We start from the raw sequence: 11,570 nt of genomic DNA, 5'->3' as shown, positions 1-11,570 counted from the left end.
GTTGTGCCACCTGTACTTCTGGATTTTTGAAATTGAGCAACCACTTTAACGCTGCATGATCCGTTCGAAAAAGAAATTTTTGTCTGAAAATGTACTGGTGGAAATATTTTGTTGCCACGAAAAACGCTAGCAACTCTTTTTCGGTTACGCAGTAGTAACTTTCAGGCTTTGTAAAACTTTCGCACTAATATGCCAGAACCTTTTCTTCTCCGATCCAATTCTACAGTTGCTTGCATTCGTATATTGCATAAATGGTTTTCTTCGGATTGGATATTCTAACAAAGGGGCTTAGTCGTTCAAAATCTATTTCACATAACTAATTCCAATAAAACGCTCATTCATTTTCCGTGAATTGATATAGTGGAATTTTTGCAAAATCCTTTACGAAACGTCGGTAGTGTGTAGATTATCCGAAGAAACTGCGCAAAACAATTTTATCTTTCGAAGTTGGCCAATTTTTAATCCTTTCTACTTTACTTGGATCTGTTTTCACTGCATTGGAAGATATGACATTTCCCAAGAAATTTACTTCTTTCGCAAACAATTTGCACTTTTTAACGTTCAGCATTAAGTTCGCAGTTGGAAGTCTGAAAAATATATTTCGTTAATTCTCGACATGCTAGTTGAACGACTTTCCTAAAACAATTATATATCATGACATGTTTTCCATGTGAGATTTCGTAATATACCATCCATTAGTCATTCAAACGTAGTCGGAGCAGTACACAGTCCAAACGGTATTACAGCGAATTGCCACAAAACTGATCTGATTGAAAATGCTGTTTTTTCACGGTCGTTCTTCATGATTTCTACCAGTTAATATCCGCTATTCAAGTCTAGCCTGTAGAACCAGTGTGATCAATTCTCGGTAGTGGATAAGTATCTTTTCTTGCCACTTTGTTTATCTTTCTGTAGTCCCTCAAAAGCGGGTGCTGCCGTCTTTTTTCTTTACCAGAATAACTAGCGAGGTCTAAGAACTAGTTGACGGTTTGATGACCTTTGGTTTAGCATTTTATTTATTATTTCGTTTACTTCTTCTTGTTTTGCTAGTGGAAGACGGCGTACTTTTCTGATTTGGCACCTGGGTATCAATTTGATGAGTAACAGGTCCATTTTCCTTGATTAACGTCTCCGGTTGAAAAAACATCTGCAAAATCGACTTTTAACAATCTCCTTGTTGCAAATTGAATTGAATTCACCTCCATAAGCTTTTCCTGATTATCCTAATCGACTTGTCGACCATTATTCTGATGTTGAATATCCAAAGACTTCACGATATTTACAGATTGACAAGATTCTATTTTTTTGGTCCTTTTTAATTTTAACGGAATGTTCTGCCACATTTAACAGAACACCCAACTAGAACAACGTTATCTTCATCTGCTTTTACGAGACTTGTTCCAATAACAATGTTGTCAATTTCCATCGTCGTCGTTGGCTCAACCAGTTAGAATTCGTGGTCTTCAATATCACCAATTATTTTTGATCTTTAGATACTTAAGATGATTTAGATATTTAGTCTTAGTCTACCTTTATACAAATTCATTTCACATCGCTGGTCCCCATTACTATCTCTGTAGTCTTCCATCTAAGGATGCGTAAAAACGATTTTAAATCAATTTTAAAACTATGTTTTGTTAGAAAATTAATGCCTATTATGCATCCGTCAGTGATATCTGCTATTAAGAATGTGCCCTCGAAAGCATTTCACATCGTTGGTCCTCATTAGTATCTCCATATTTTTCCATCTAAGGACGCGTAAAAGCGATTTTAAATCAATTTTAAAACCATGTTTTGTTAGAAAAATTAACGCCTTTCATCAGTGATATCTGCTATCGAATGCTAAATCACCTAGTTGAACAGTGTATGAAATTTCTCCGTAGACGGGCGCTGTTCCTCCTGTACCTATTCGCAGAATGTATTAATGAAAATTTTTTCTTTTCAGGTTGGGTACGAGATCGGATCTTAAAATTGACCTCGTTGCCCCGGTGTCGATCGTAATTAAACAGTTTTGTGAACCAATTTTGCCATCCAATCAAAGTATTGACTTCGATGCAGCCTAAAGACCTTAATCACGGTACTGGGGGCGTCAATTATACCAGCCAACTTCTGCCCCGCGAAATATAAATTTTAAGCCTTTGTTTGAAACAGTTGGTCGTGACGCGGGGTCACCATTTAATTGTTTATTCCATGTTGCTGCACAATGACGATAGTAATTGTTTCTAGGGCATTGTTAACAATCTCATCGTAGATGTCGTTTTTTCCACAATCTCAGGATTTTGGAGCACCATAATCCTGACACTTTTGTTCTAGAACCATCCTTTGACATGAACATTTTTTACAAATTTTTCGAAGCCTTACGTCAGTCTTTGCTGACTCGAATTTAAAACAACGGCGTCAGAGATTTCGTACGAAGGTTTGTCTAAGATTTAAATTCGGAACAGCCTTTACAAACGTTTCCAATTCAGTTTCTTTTCTGTGACAGCAGAATCAACCGTTCAATATCCTGTGCCAGCAGCTCCAGGTCATTGCGTCTGGTTTCGTAACTGGAACCTATATATTAGCTTCAAGTGCTCTTCACCATAACTTAAATCAACGTATTAACCACAACTTCATAGTTGGAATGGTTCTCGACTGGAAACGTTTGGAGAACTTTTGCCGCTGACCCTGGTAACGCTACAGCGCGGTCACGTGGCTAACAGGTGGGAAGTTTATTTTTTTAGTTTCTTTCAGTTTTTGTTCAAGTTTATCCATTTCGCAAGATAACTTTCGACTAAATTTCTGTTTAATTTTTAACGTGATGTCTTCCATTTTCATTATCTAATTTTAATTGATTACGGCCGATTGCTGTTTAGCTTTGACATTGAATTGTTCTCTGAGTTCTCTCAGCTGTTGTATCATTTTAGCATCAATCGCGGACGACTGTTCGATTTTTGCTTTAAATTGTTCTCTCGTCTGTTTTATTTCTGCTGGTTGTTGTTCAATTTTTGCGTCAATATGTTTTCCTGTCTGTCTGATTGTAGATCAATTTTGCATCAATTTGATCTCCCGTCTGTTCAATTTTTGTTGATTATTTTTCAATTTTGGTTGATAGTTGTTTTATTTCAGATGATATCGTTTGAAGTAGAGCGGTGGCGGTGGCAATTCGGTGGCGTTTGCCTCAGCTTCTACAACTGCATTCGATTAAACATCCTGATCATCCAACACGAATTCACCTGGATTCCTGTTTTCTCGTGCCATCAAAGCTGCTCTGTTTCCACTTGTAGCAAGATTTCGTTTTTGTAACTTCTTTGAGTTGCACCAATTTAAGTTGATGTAGTTTTGTCATGTTGTTTTTTTATAAAATAACTTGCCGACAAAAAAAATTTTTTCAACAACGACGTTTCTTTAAGGAAGATCCACCAATGTTATAACTGGCCGTTTAATCCAGTTTGTTTAATCCCAGCGAAAAATAGTGACACGAAATAACTTCCAAATTATCGATTTATTTATTTATTAACAAAACAATTTTTGTCAATAATCAACGTCAATTAATTTTACTAATAAAAGTTCACAAGCTATTAAATTAACGTTCAGAAACGCTTTCCGAATAAGTATTCACTAACGTTAATCGCAAATACAACAAAAACTCAACGCAGTCTAATATCAAATACCGCTTTCGACAATAAGAATCAATTGTTTTTTTAAATCAAATATTCAATATCTCGCATACATACCAATTTTATAAACGCTTATCGAACGTCCTAGATATCTCGCAGTCCTAGTTTCTCTCGAACAGTATACGTTCGTAACAACGCTAGTCTTCCAAGCGCTACATATATATTATTACGGCCAACTATTGTTACTTGACCTCGCACTAGGGTACAACAAATCTGGTTAGGAAGGCGTTTCGAGATTACACTGAACAATAAAATCTAAAATGTCGTCGACCAAATATTATATACCAGAAGCAACGCAGATTTCATAAAGACAACAGCTTCATTGCAACTGATGAGCCAACTGGAATAACAGACATTAAACTTATTTTCATGTTGCAGCTAGCTCGATGAACGTAGGACTAAAAAAAGCATTACGATACGGCAAATAATAACACTCATTCCGGAAAGCGGCTTAACGTATCACATTTTACGGTGAACGGAATGTAATTAAAAGTTTGTCTGAGTACCAAAATATGAATCTGAAAAGTAAATGGCAAAATATAGGAATCAGAATATTGAATGCGAAGAACTTAGATTTTCAAGATGCATTTGTTACATTTGTTAAACAAATAGCATTGTTAGAATATGCAAAATTTAATAAGAAGTAAAGAATATTTTAACACAATGGAGCTTTAGTAGAATACAAGCTAATATCACCGATTCAGAACAAAAACTGGCAAAATAAATGTTATACAAGATTATGCAACAACTTTTTCAAAAAAAAACAGATTTTACAAAAATGGTTAGGAAATGTAAAACAAAAAAAGATTACAGCAAAAACGTTATGTTACAAAATAGTGACTTGAAAAATTAAGTTATTATGCAACAAAATTTGTCATGAAAACGTTGAAAACCAAGAAATCAAAGAACATCTTAAATATCAAATACAGGTGCAGCTAGAAAATATCTTATGAAAGTATAGAACAAACGGAAAAATCACAAGATCATTGGAAATATGAGAGGCAAGAGTAAAAAAAAACTGCAAATTCCAAAAAGATGTGTAGACGAGTAAAATCAAGAGATAACTCGAAAAAGATAAAAAGTGGGTGAAAAACAAAAGTAAAAAAATTAAAAACGCATTTGAACAGAAAAAGATCAAGTTTATAAAACAATGCAGCTTTCTTTTCAGCTATTGCATTTTGTACACGGTCATTCCACCACCAAGTGTCCCGTTCATGCTTGAGTTTTGTGCTAGTTTTCCCACAAACTGTAGTTGCAGCTTTTATCAAAACGGTTTTGTATGTATTCCAATCTGTATTGGATTGTGATTGGTAGTCTAACCGTGTGGCGACAATCTGCTGAAATTTTTCTCGATGAATATTGCTTATCAGCTTCCATGTTTTGATTCTCCGAGGCATTTGTGTTCATTCCGTTCTCCATATCCAAAACCGCCATGCACGTTGTCAAAACCATCTGTTTTCTCTCCAACGTGGCCATTGAGATCACTTCCAATCAGGATTGTTTCAGATTTTGGTATTGTTGAGATTGTGTCAGAGAATGCAGTCCAGAAGTCATTTTTCATCTCTTCTGATTCGCCTGTCTGTGGTGCGTATGCGGAAAAAATAATCATTGTTTGCTTTTCTATGCGAAGCTTGATCCACATGAGACGTGAATTAATCCTTTTAATATCCAGTACTTCTTGGGCTAGCGGTTCTCTGACAAAAATTCCAACGCCATTTTTGGCCGTCTTTTGACCATTCCAGAATAGTTTATATTTTTCTTTGTCTGAGTTGACATGACAGACACCATTCGATTTCAATCGGGTTTCCTGAAAGCAGCAGATGTCAATCCTTCTACGTTCGAGCATTTCTGCGATTTTCATGCTGCGGCCAGTCAGTGATCCAACATTGAGCGTTCCAATTCCAAGTACAAACAAATGTTTGTTAAGGTTGGTGATTTAACGAATTTAAATTCGTACGTCGTCAAAAATAACGATTTCTCCAATGACTATTGCTGGGTCTTGAAGCTAGAAAAAAGTTCCAACTCATTCAAGACGAAAATTTTAACATTCTACAAAGAATCAATAATACCCATGTCATCAAAATAGAAGAAAAATATCAGATGAATAGCAATGACAAGATGTTTAATTGAGATGAACAACCAATCTAATCTACAAAATGTAGATAAAAATAAATTAATTATAATTTCCAAAGTTAATTTTGACGAAAATATGGATAATAAAATAATTCGCCAACAATTTTTCAAATTTTACTTAATATCATAAGAAATAGTCTGGACAATTTCTGCATTAACTATATTGATGACATTCTAATACATTCATCATATTGAATAGTTTTTGCAGGTAATCACAGAAAATGGTTTTTAATTAAATTAAGAAAACTATAAGTTTGCTGCAAAAACAGTTAAATATCTTGGTTATTTTATTCAAGTGACACCAGCTCGAGAAAATTTAATCGCCATCAAGAATCTTAAGAAACCAACAGATAAAACATGAGTTAGAAGTGCGCTAGGATCTATCAATTTCTACTTGATATATATTGAACCACTGCATAAGCTTTTGAAAAAAATGTTAAGTTTTAAGTTGATTGAAAAGATCGTTTTAACTTGATAAAAGAATATTTACGTTCTCAACCAATTTTAGCCATTTACGATCAAGCCAAAGACACTTATAACTAATGCCAGTTATAAAAGAATAGGAGCTACTTTGAAAAAACTAGATTCTGATGGTGCCGCATACTTTTCAAGAAAAATATCAGAAAAAGAAAAAAATAGACATCATCCATCTTAAATGCAAAGCTATCAAAGACGCAATAAAATATCGACAATATTATTTAATAGGTCGTGAATTTGTTGTTTGTAGTGACCACAAACCTCTAGAGAATCTAAACACTAAAAGTAGAGCAGATGAAATATTGGGCTATTAGGTGCACTGTTTATCTCAGTGCAACTTCAAAATTATTTATAAGAAAAGAATGGCTGATTTACATTCTCGATCACCAGTATTGAAATATTTTAAAAATGATGTTGCAGTCCAAGTTGTCAACTTAATTGAAAGACCTGAAATTTTTCAAGATCAAAATGATAACATGACTGAATTAACAATTGCCAAGTAGACTGAAAAGTGCCATGGTATTATTTACAAAATTTAAAAGACAAATCGAGAATATTAGTTTTTGATAAATTTGGTTTAAGAATAATAAAAAAGGTAAATGAATATTATGGATATATTAGAGCTAGAAAATTGAGAGAGAAAAATAAGACCGTTCTATTATTTCAAAAACATTGATCGATTATTTGAAGTTGTAAAAGTTGTACTATATGTTTAGAGAACAAAACCAGAAGAAATAGAATCATAGGAGTGATGTCAAAATTAGGAACCGCAACAAAATCATTTCAAATTACGTCCATTGATACAATTGGTGGTTTTTCTGGTAATAGATCACCAAAGAAATATATGCATATTTTAGTGGACCACTTTAGTAGATATGCTTGGATATCTACTACAAAAAGTCAATGTGCAACAGATTTCATAAAGTTATTGACCCGATTGCTAAGAAAAATAACAGACAAAGGCGTCAAAGAATACAATCGTACAATTAATTCATAGTTTCACAAAATTCAAACAAAATACTTATTATATGGCATAAAGTCAGCCAGAAAGCGATAGTTGCAGATAGAATACAGGCCTGTAAGAATTCGATGTAACATTTTGAAAGAGAGTTGACAAAAAATCGTCAAGAATACGAATTGGGAGTAAACTCAATCGAAGTAAAATGAACAAAATAAGGTTGGCCCGTTAAAAATTCTTAAAAAGATGTCACGGACTGATTTTCGAAGTAGACTGCGGAAAGAAACACTTTTCTTCACATCAATAAATTGCCACTTTTTGTACCTTAAAAAGTGACTTGAGGGAGATACAAATTATATTTCACATAATTACCTATGAAACAGTATTTCTTGAATCTCCGTTTTTTGCTTATAGCGTGACTTTTTACTATTCTATGTAAATACTGTTACAGACGTGAGGTCGAGATGAAGAGACAAATAGTTAGGAAATGTTAAGCATGTAAAATAATTAGAGGGTTACAACAATATTTTACACGTGGTCAGTTTTATTATTGTGTTAATCGCTTGGAATTTAATTTTTCTATTTTAGATTGGTAATTCATTTATTTTATATTTCTGTATTACTTCATATTGTTTTAATCGATTATTTCATTTATAATTATGTTCTTTATTCATTCATTTGGAATTTCTATTTTAGATAAATAAATCAGGTTCTCGAAAGCAAACTTATATATATTCAAGTAAAAAAGTCGAATTTGAATTTTATTTATACTTGTAATATTAATTACATGGTATTATAAAAAAATATAAAACAATATTTAATTTTTGATTAATACTTGTACTGAATATATACATAACAAAATTTAAATTTTATTTATTAATGACTATATTATTATTTCATAACCTCTTGCAATAGTTACTTTCTTTACCATTTTACTAACTTAAATATTATGACAAACTTTCTATAATTCGTGTAATAGTCAATACATTGCTTACAAAACTCTCAAATGTGAACACACAACTAATTTTTACTCCGAATTTTAAAATTTTAATTCATCGTTTTTAATTTAATCGATTAAATAAGTTAACTTTAGATGATAGTTTTTATTTTAATTCACTGCGCTAACAGTTAATGTTTACATTTCATATTGTTGTAACATTTGAACGCTCGTTAATACCAACACCAACGTCTATATTTCTAACAACTGGTTTGTAACTTCAAAGGATCATCAAGTGCTCGTTCAACATTCAACAGGTTCAACATTTCCAAAACTTTAATCGCCAGCTACACCCTTCAACACTAGTCCTCCTTTGTACCAAGAGATTCCATCAATAGTCCGCAAATATAGAACAAAATCGTCACCCTGCCCGCTTGACCAGATCTCAGTTATCTCCTTCAAAAAATGTCCGATTCTACGCACCATTCTACATCAACTACTAACGCAATGCTGGGTATCCTCCACAATCACTTTATGCTGGAAAAAAGTTTACAATATTAAGTTATAAAAAAGGAGATGCTCGTGACCCGACCAACTTCAGACAAATAACGCTACAACCAACGCCAAACAATAGACTATACAATTTTCTCAAATCAAACCACATGATTAACAAAAATATACAAAAAAATTCTACCCAAAAGTAAATGGCCTGACCGAACATACCCAGCTCTTATCTCACATGATTAACGATGCAAAAAGGCACCACAGAACAATGCTTGTCACACTCCTGGATTTGCGGAATGCCTTTGGTGAAGTCAGTCACGGTCTAATCTCATCAGTAATGCATCACTATCACATCCCACTTCAAATCACAAACTTAATTGAATTTGCATACGCCAACTATACAACTACAGTTTCCAGTTGCGATCAGTTGACTCCATCTATCCCGGTCAAACAAGGTGTGCTTCAAGGCGATCCCGTCTCTCCATTGCTCTTCAACCTATGCTTCAATCCCCTAATGAAAAAACTCGAAGAAACCAAATTTCAACAGTGTGGTACATATGGGGACCGACAGCAAGTCTTAGAACAAGAGCATGGTTACAGTTTGCGGACAACACGGCAATTATCGCCAACAACACTGAAAGTGTACAGAAGCTTATCGATGTAAACTTGGCTTGGTGCAATGCAACCGACATGAAACTAAGAATTGACAAATGCTCAACATTTGGCATGAAGAAAAAAAAAAGGTCTTACGAGCAATTTCTTCCGATGCTGACCATCGATGAAAAACCAATTCCTCAAGTCGACATCGGTGGACACTTTGTTTAATACAATTCCTCAAGTCGACATCGGTAGACACTTTGTTTATCTGGGCAGGGTCTACGATTTTGAAGGCTAAAGAACAGCTAGTTGAAAAGTTGAAAAATTTGTTGTCAGTGATAAACAAATTCTACGTAGATATGTACCGTCGCGATTGGCATTTGAGTTGCGGACATACAACATTTCCTTGACTTGGATAAGCAACTGCCTTGACTCTCTCATTGTTGAGTCGGTGAGATCATGGCTATCGCTGCCAATCAGCAGTTGTGTGGCGGAATGCCTGTCCCTCCCCTACAAAATGGGAGGCTTGAACATTAGGTCTCTCAAACACTATGCCAAATTTTTACGGATCAAATTACGCAATTATTTAAAAGCACATGGCAATGATGAACTGAAGTGTTTGTGGTCCGAATCGTTAAACAACTATATTGCGATTGACAACCAACTTCCTGATTAGAGCGATATCAAACCGACACTTAATGCGACAATGCTTCGACAACAAGGTGCAGAATTTGCACGACTGACCTCACTCCGTTGTCAAGGTACAATAGTCAAAGCAATCAACAATAAGATTCCTGCGACTCGAATTGCTCACTGGTTACGTTACGTTATGAGCCCTTCCAGAGGTTCTGTTCAGATTTATCCGGAAAGGTTTAATTCAACAGCTGCCGACAAATGCCAACCTGTCCAGATGGGGAAAGTCCAGTGCTCGTTATGCAAAAATACGCAAACCAATAAACATGTACTATCTAACTGCAGCTCAGCATCGGCATAGGGTAGATACACAACAAGACACAACAAAATTTTAGCAATAATCCTAGACAAGTTAAAATCATGTGCCAACCCAGACGTCTCCATTTTGGCTGATCTTGAGACAGCGATTTTCAACCACCATCACCACAATTCAAGACATTGCGACCAGATATTGCGGTGAAACATTGGAAATCCTGTAGTTGACAGTCTGCCATGAGACTAACTTCTCCAACTCTAAAAACTACAAACAATCAAAATACTCTAATAGCTTGAAAAATAACTTAAACGACGACTTAAAACATTTAAAAATAACAATAAATATATTTGAAATATCTACTACTATATTATATGGACTGATTATTTTTGTAATAACCTTATAAACTCTGCCATATCATCGTCGTACGCTATCTATTGCGACAGATATGTTAAATGATTCAATTTTAAAACTAACTCTGGTCGTACTCTCTCGATTCGAACGATGAGCTTCTCAGATTAACACTCTATTTATTGCATTTGACACATTATTTTATTTCATTATTTTATTTTACTTGTACTGTAATTTTCTTTTTTTTTATTACTGAATAAAAGATTGTTCTCATATATAAATAAATATATAAATATATATATATATATATATATATATATATATATTATTAATGAAAAATTTAATAAAGCGCTAATTCAAAGGATCTCAAAAGCGCTATCAAAAAAAAATATCATGGCATAGTCAACATAAATAAAGAGTTATCAGTGCATTTCAACGAAAAAATTTTAAGAAAAAAAAACAGTCTTCATTATTTCCTTAATCTAACATGGCACAATAAACAAAATAAATCACTCAGTTATAACTAAAACAAGTAAGTTCAATGAACTACGACGAAAATAAGTTGGTTTTCAGTTTTCTTTTAAAATCAGGCAGGTTCAACTCCGGATCTTTAAGAAAGGCAGGCAAATTGTTCCAAACAAGACGGCGATGTTACGAGACCCCATATGAAGACACGAAACTAGGACTAGCAGCAGGTTCAGATCATGAGACCTCAGATGCGTTCCAGAAGGAGGTGCCAACATCTTTGCAAACATTTCTGAGAAATAAGGTGGAGCAAGACGATTTATTGACTTTTAGACTAGAGTTGATATTTTGAAGATTATTCTTTTTTTTACGGTTAGCCAGTTTCAGTATTGGTGATACATGATCATATTTTAAACCGCCGACAACAACCTTTGCAGCACGATTCTGCAATGACTGTAATACAGTCATGTGTTTATCAGGTAATTCGTAAAACAGACTATTACAATAATCAATTCGTGAATGCACGAAGGCATGAACCAGAGT

The sequence above is a fragment of the Helobdella robusta genome, assembly GCF_000326865.2.
Source record: "Helobdella robusta unplaced genomic scaffold HELROscaffold_2, whole genome shotgun sequence".
Classification (NCBI taxonomy): domain Eukaryota; kingdom Metazoa; phylum Annelida; class Clitellata; order Rhynchobdellida; family Glossiphoniidae; genus Helobdella; species Helobdella robusta.
Note: the sequence above shows the minus strand (reverse complement) of the source record.